The 7,584-nt window shown below is 40.3% G+C and overlaps 1 protein-coding gene across 2 annotated transcripts in view; it reads right to left on the bottom strand.

Moving 5' to 3' along the window:
• The window catches only part of ppm1f (protein phosphatase, Mg2+/Mn2+ dependent, 1F), a 151,564-nt gene extending 144,720 nt beyond the window's left edge, over positions 1–6,844 (bottom strand). The window contains exon 1 of one of the 2 annotated variants that reach the window (XM_034169650.1): positions 6,651–6,844. The gene's annotated coding sequence lies outside the window, so the exon portion shown is untranslated. The remainder of the gene's footprint in view (positions 1–6,650) is intronic. The other variant, XM_034169649.1, reaches the window with a different exon arrangement.
• Between the last annotated feature and the right edge of the window lie 740 nt (positions 6,845–7,584).

The raw sequence follows: 7,584 nt of genomic DNA on the forward strand, positions 1-7,584 counted from the left end.
GTATCAAAAGCAGCACTGAGGTCTAACAGGACAAGCACAGAGATGAGTCCACTGTCTGAGGCCATAAGAAGATCATTTGTAACCTTCACTAATGCTGTTTCTGTACTATGATGAATTCTAAAACCTGACTGAAACTCTTCAAATAGACCATTCCTCTGCAGATGATCAGTTAGCTGTTTTACAACTACCCTTTCAAGAATTTTTGAGAGAAAAGGAAGGTTGGAGATTGGCCTATAATTAGCTAAGATAGCTGGGTCAAGTGATGGCTTTTTAAGTAATGGTTTAATTACTGCCACCTTAAAAGCCTGTGGTACATAACCAACTAACAAAGATAGATTGATCATATTTAAGATTGAAGCATTAAATAATGGTAGGACTTCCTTGAGCAGCCTGGCAGGAATGGGGTCTAATAAACATGTTGATGGTTTGGATGAAGTAACTAATGAAAATAACAGACAGAACAATCGGAGAGAAAGAGTCTAACCAAATACCGGCATCACTGAAAGCAGCCAAAGATAACGATACATCTTTGGGATGGTTATGAGTAATTTTTTCTCTAATAGTCAAAATTTTGTTAGCAAAGAAAGTCATGAAGTCATTACTAGTTAAAGTTAATGGAATACTCAGCTCAATAGAGCTCTGAATCTTTGTCAGCCTGGCTACAGTGCTGAAAAGAAACCTGGGGTTGTTCTTATTTTCTTCAATTAGTGATGAGTAGAAAGATGTCCTAGCTTCCTAGGAGCTACAGCATCCAAAGTTGTCTTCAATGAGGATGTAAAACTATTGACAAGATACTGGGCACTTGCTTGCTTGCCTCTACTGGTGTTTGGCTCTCACTGCGGTATTGTATCACTTCCTGTTCCGGAGCACAGCGGTGTTTTTCTGTATCTGTTAGCTGTTTAATCTGCGCAGTTAGATTGATCTAGTTATCTAGATTACGATTTGTTTCCCAGTGTAATCTTTACGTGCCTTAACTAAAGCACTCCTTCTGCTGAATCACCTCTAAATTATTTACACATTATTCACTTTGCGTGTTTTTAGGAATCCGCTAGCTTAGCGTAGCTACTAGCTCTTAGCCGATTTAGCATGGCGGCTTCTCCTGTCTCTCCCGCACTTTTCTGCTCTGGGTGTGAAATGTTTAGTTATTCCTCGGCCTCCTTTAGCAGTAATGGTACTTGTAATAAGTGTAGCTTATTCGTAGCTTTGGAGGCCAGGCTGGGCGAATTGGAGACTCGGCTCCGCACCGTGGAAAATTCTACAGCTAGCCAGGCCCCTGTAGTCGGTGCGGACCAAGGTAGCTTAGCCGCCGTTAGTTCCCCCCTGGCAGATCCCGAGCAGCCGGGAAAGCAGGCTGACTGGGTGACTGTGAGGAGGAAGCGTAGCCCTAAACAGAAGCCCCTTGTACACCGCCAACCCGTTCACATTTCTAACCGTTTTTCCCCACTCGACGACACACCCGCCGAGGATCAAACTCTGGTTATTGGCGACTCTGTTTTGAGAAATGTGAAGTTAGCGACACCAGCAACCATAGTCAATTGTCTTCCGGGGGCCAGAGCAGGCGACATTGAAGGAAATTTGAAACTGCTGGTTAAGGCTAAGCGTAAATTTGGTAAAATTGTAATTCACGTCGGCAGTAATGACACCCGGTTACGCCAATCGGAGGTCACTAAAATTAACATTAAATCGGTGTGTAACTTTGCAAAAACAATGTCGGACTCTGTAGTTTTCTCTGGGCCCCTCCCCAATCAGACTGGGAGTGACATGTTTAGCCGCATGTTCTCCTTGAATTGCTGGCTGTCTGAGTGGTGTCCAAAAAATGAGGTGGGCTTCATAGATAATTGGCAAAGCTTCTGGGGAAAACCTGGTCTTGTTAGGAGAGACGGCATCCATCCCACTTTGGATGGAGCAGCTCTCATTTCTAGAAATCTGGCTAATTTTCTTAAATCCTCCAAACCGTGACTGTCCAGGGTTGGGACCAGGAAGCAGAGTTGTAGTCTTACACACCTCTCTGCAGCTTCTCTCCCCCTGCCATCCCCTCATTACCCCATCCCCGTAGAGACGGTGCCTGCTCCCAGACTACCAATAACCAGCAAAAATCTATTTACGCATAAAATTCAAAAGAAAAATAATATAGCACCTTCAACTGCACCACAGACTAAAACAGTTAAATGTGGTCTATTAAACATTAGGTCTCTCTCTTCTAAGTCCCTGTTGGTAAATGATATAATAATTGATCAACATATTGATTTATTCTGCCTAACAGAAACCTGGTTACAGCAGGATGAATATGTTAGTTTAAATGAGTCAACACCCCCGAGTCACACTAACTGTCAGAATGCTCGTAGCACGGGCCGGGGCGGTGGATTAGCAGCAATCTTCCATTCCAGCTTATTAATTAATCAAAAACCCAGACAGAGCTTTAATTCATTTGAAAGCTTGTCTCTTAGTCTTGTCCATCCAAATTGGAAGTCCCAAAAAACAGTTTTATTTGTTATTATCTATCGTCCACCTGGTCATTACTGTGAGTTTCTCTGTGAATTTTCAGACCTTTTGTCTGACTTAGTGCTTAGCTCAGATAAGATAATTATAGTGGGCGATTTTAACATCCACACAGATGCTGAGAATGACAGCCTCAACACTGCATTTAATCTATTATTAGACTCTATCGGCTTTGCTCAAAAAGTAAATGAGTCCACCCACCACTTTAATCATATCTTAGATCTTGTTCTGACTTATGGTATGGAAATAGAAGACTTAACAGTATTCCCTGAAAACTCCCTTCTGTCTGATCATTTTTTAATAACATTTACATTTACTCTGATAGGACTACCCAGCAGTAGGGAATAAGTTTCATTACACTAGAAGTCTTTCAGAAAGCGCTGTAACTAGGTTTAAGGATATGATTCCTTCTTTATGTTCTCTAATGCCATATAACAACACAGTGCAGAATAGCTACCTAAACTCTGTAAGGGAGATAGAGTATCTCGTCAATAGTTTTACATCCTCATTGAAGACAGCTTTGGATGCTGTAGCTCCTCTGAAAAAGAGAGCTTTAAATCAGAAGTGTCTGACTCCATGGTATAACTCTCAAACTCGTAGCTTAAAGCAGATAACCCGTAAGTTGGAGAGGAAATGGCGTCTCACTAATTTAGAAGATCTTCACTTAGCCTGGAAAAAGAGTCTGTTGCTCTATAAAAAAGCCCTCCGTAAAGCTAGGACATCTTTCTACTCATCACTAATTGAAGAAAATAAGAACAACCCCAGGTTTCTTTTCAGCACTGTAGCCAGGCTGACAAAGAGTCAGAGCTCTATTGAGCTGAGTATTCCATTAACTTTAACTAGTAATGAGTTCATGACTTTCTTTGCTAACAAAATTTTAACTATTAGAGAAAAAATTACTCATAACCATCCCAAAGACGTATCGTTATCTTTGGCTGCTTTCAGTGATGCCGGTATTTGGTTAGACCCCTTCTCTCCGATTGTTCTGTCTGAGTTATTTTCATTAGTTACTTCATCCAAACCATCAACATGTTTATTAGACCCCATTCCTACCAGGCTGCTCAAGGAAGCCCTACCATTATTTAATGCTTCGATCTTAAATATGATCAATCTATCTTTGTTAGTTGGCTATGTACCACAGGCTTTTAAGGTGGCAGTAATTAAACCATTACTTAAAAAGCCATCACTTGACCCAGCTATCTTAGCTAATTATAGGCCAATCTCCAACCTTCCTTTTCTCTCAAAAATTCTTGAAAGGGTAGTTGTAAAACAGCTAACTGATCATCTGCAGAGGAATGGTCTATTTGAAGAGTTTCAGTCAGGTTTTAGAATTCATCATAGTACAGAAACAGCATTAGTGAAGGTTACAAATGATCTTCTTATGGCCTCAGACAGTGGACTCATCTCTGTGCTTGTTCTGTTAGACCTCAGTGCTGCTTTTGATACTGTTGACCATAAAATTTTATTACAGAGATTAGAGCATGCCATAGGTATTAAAGGCACTGCGCTGCGGTGGTTTGAATCATATTTGTCTAATAGATTACAATTTGTTCATGTAAATGGGGAATCTTCTTCACAGACTAAAGTTAATTATGGAGTTCCACAAGGTTCTGTGCTAGGACCAATTTTATTCACTTTATATATGCTTCCCTTAGGCAGTATTATTAGACGGTATTGCTTAAATTTTCATTGTTACGCAGATGATACCCAGCTTTATCTATCCATGAAGCCAGACGACACACACCAATTAGCTAAACTGCAGGATTGTCTTACAGACATAAAGACATGGATGACCTCTAATTTCCTGCTTTTAAACTCAGATAAAACTGAAGTTATTGTACTTGGCCCCACAAATCTTAGAAACATGGTGTCTAACCAGATCCTTACTCTGGATGGCATTACCCTGACCTCTAGTAATACTGTGAGAAATCTTGGAGTCATTTTTGATCAGGATATGTCATTCAAAGCGCATATTAAACAAATATGTAGGACTGCTTTTTTGCATTTACGCAATATCTCTAAAATCAGAAAGGTCTTGTCTCAGAGTGATGCTGAAAAACTAATTCATGCATTTATTTCCTCTAGGCTGGACTATTGTAATTCATTATTATCAGGTTGTCCTAAAAGTTCCCTAAAAAGCCTTCAGTTAATTCAAAATGCTGCAGCTAGAGTGCTGACGGGGACTAGAAGGAGAGAGCATATCTCACCCATATTGGCCTTTCTTCATTGGCTTCCTGTTAATTCTAGAATAGAATTTAAAATTCTTCTTCTTACTTATAAGGTTTTGAATAATCAGGTCCCATCTTATCTTAGGGACCTCGTAGTACCATATCACCCCAATAGAGCGCTTCGCTCTCAGACTGCAGGCTTACTTGTAGTTCCTAGGGTTTGTAAGAGTAGAATGGGAGGCAGAGCCTTCAGCTTTCAGGCTCCTCTCCTGTGGAACCAGCTCCCAATTCAGATCAGGGAGACAGACACCCTCTCTACTTTTAAGATTAGGCTTAAAACTTTCCTTTTTGCTAAAGCTTATAGTTAGGGACTGGATCAGGTGACCCTGAACCATCCCTTAGTTATGCTGCTATAGACGTAGACTGCTGGGGGGTTCCCATGATGCACTGTTTCTTTCTCTTTTTGCTCTGTATGCACCACTCTGCATTTAATCATTAGTGATCGATCTCTGCTCCCCTCCACAGCATGTCTTTTTCCTGGTTCTCTCCCTCAGCCCCAACCAGTCCCAGCAGAAGACTGCCCCTCCCTGAGCCTGGTTCTGCTGGAGGTTTCTTCCTGTTAAAAGGGAGTTTTTCCTTCCCACTGTAGCCAAGTGCTTGCTCACAGGGGGTCGTTTTGACCGTTGGGGTTTTACATCATTATTGTATGGCCTTGCCTTACAATATAAAGCGCCTTGGGGCAACTGTTTGTTGTGATTTGGCGCTATATAAAAAAAAAATTGATTGATTGATACTCTAACTCCCTTACAGAGTTTAGGTAGCTACTCTGCACTGTGTTGGTATATGGCATTAGAGAACATAAAGAAGGAATCATATCCTTAAACCTAGTTACAGCGCTTTCTGAAAGACTTCTAGTGTAATGAAACTTATTCCCCACTGCAGGGTAGTCCATCAGAGTAAATGTAAATGTTATTAAAAAATGATCAGACAAAAGGGAGTTTTCAGGGAATACTGTTAAGTCTTCAATTTCTATTTCAAAAGGTCCTGGACGACTAAAAAAATGATAATAATCATAAATAAATATATACATACACACATATGCCCATTTTATGACATGAATAGAATTTCAAGATTTTATCAGAGATATCTGACGTAAATTAAGCAAGTGTGACATATAAGATCAGACACACTGAAGAAGTCACTTTCAAGTCACATTTAATTTGAATATACATGGGAATACATTTCTCATTTGGAAACATATGTAAATATATTATCAATATCAAGAAAATATATTTTGTCAAGCATTGCAAAGAGCATTTTTTGTTTTTAGTTGTACAAGTGCTCTTTTCTAGGTAAGTGAATGACATTAAGTTTAGTTGTTAATGCAAGAGATCAGACGTTGTCAAGATTCCCCGTTTTTTTAGTTGACACGTAATTGTTGGATGGTCCCTAAATCAGCGAGCGCTTGTGTTCGCGATTGTTGGTGTTTTCTGTGCGTCTCCCGATCATTTTTCCATGTGCACTTCGAAACAACATCGAAACTATCTAACGTAAGAGCTGTGAAACTTAAGTTTACTTATTGCATGTCATGTACGAGGTGTTTGGGTTTCATTGACTGCGTGAATAACGATTTGTTTAACTGTATCCTCGCCGAATGTCTGAATATCGAAAATCAAACTAAGCTAACCGCGGTGCTTGGAGGTGTGAGGTGACGGCTGGACGCTTTTCTGGTTCCTGCACGTCCAGACTTAATGTTATTAGTTTGAGGACAGTTCGTTTGGCTTAAAATAATGATTCGAGGTTGCAGCTCCTCGTCTTCTGTCCTGAGGTTAGAAACTAGTTTCTTTTTTTGAATAGTTTCTCTTGTGATTGTTTGCTTTGTTTGTGTTTTTGAGCTCGGAACTTTTGGGACTTTAGGAACATATGTAGCTTCCAGAGACTGTAGCGGTTCTAAGGCAGCGGCATTTAATTCTTTAGTCTTACCTTCAGGTAGTTAAATCGTCCAGTACCGCGCACACGGACCGACGATGGAAACAGAAACGATGACGGTGTGATTCGGTGAAGTTTTATCAGCTTTTAATCGGAGCAGCTATTAGTCTGAACGCCTGCTTTACACCGAGGTCTACTGTCCTCCTCGGCCACCGTAGCATCCTGAGAGCTAAAGTACTAGAACGGACATCGACCTCATTTCCACGGTGTTTTCGTTCACCATCTTAGGAAAGAAATTACAGGCGCACGCCCATGGAGCCCTTAAAAAAAACACCGTTCAGATGCCCACGACGTCGCGTCCGTGCACTTCACGACGCGCGTAAAAAACGGCGTTTGTGCGGTTTGATAATTATCTCCAGCCTCCTTTTCTCTCAGCCGCTGAACTTGAAGTGTTTGTGTTCAAACACTGATCAAGACGAGCAGACAGAATCAGTCGAGCACAGATCTGTTTGTTGCAAAGTTTGCTCCAACTTACCTGTTGTGTCATTTAACATCAGCTAATATTTTGGGGATTAGGCAGGAAAATATGTCATAACTTAACATCCTCTTTCATACATCGCTTCATTGTTTTTTATTATTAAATACGCTCCCTCCTTATTTATTTGAAGGGTTTTAGGCGTGCATTTTGTACCTGTGGTTGTGACTCCCGGCGTCTGTTAAGTTCTTTTCAGGTTTGAATCCTGCGAGTGGCATGTTTTTTTTAGTTTTTTTTTCTTTTTTATTTAATCAGAAAAACTCCCTTTGAGATTAAGAACATCTTTTCCAAAGGAGTCCTGGTCAAGATAAACAGCAGCAAATATAAAGCACAGTTACACATTTACACAAACAAAAGGCAAATAAAAAGATGATAAAATTTAAATTACAAGCACACTATAAAAAAACAAGTGCATATTATGGAGTTGGCCTCAAGTGCTCTTAATGTGGATTT

This window comes from Thalassophryne amazonica, chromosome 5 (assembly GCF_902500255.1).
Source record: "Thalassophryne amazonica chromosome 5, fThaAma1.1, whole genome shotgun sequence".
Lineage (NCBI taxonomy): Eukaryota > Metazoa > Chordata > Actinopteri > Batrachoidiformes > Batrachoididae > Thalassophryne > Thalassophryne amazonica.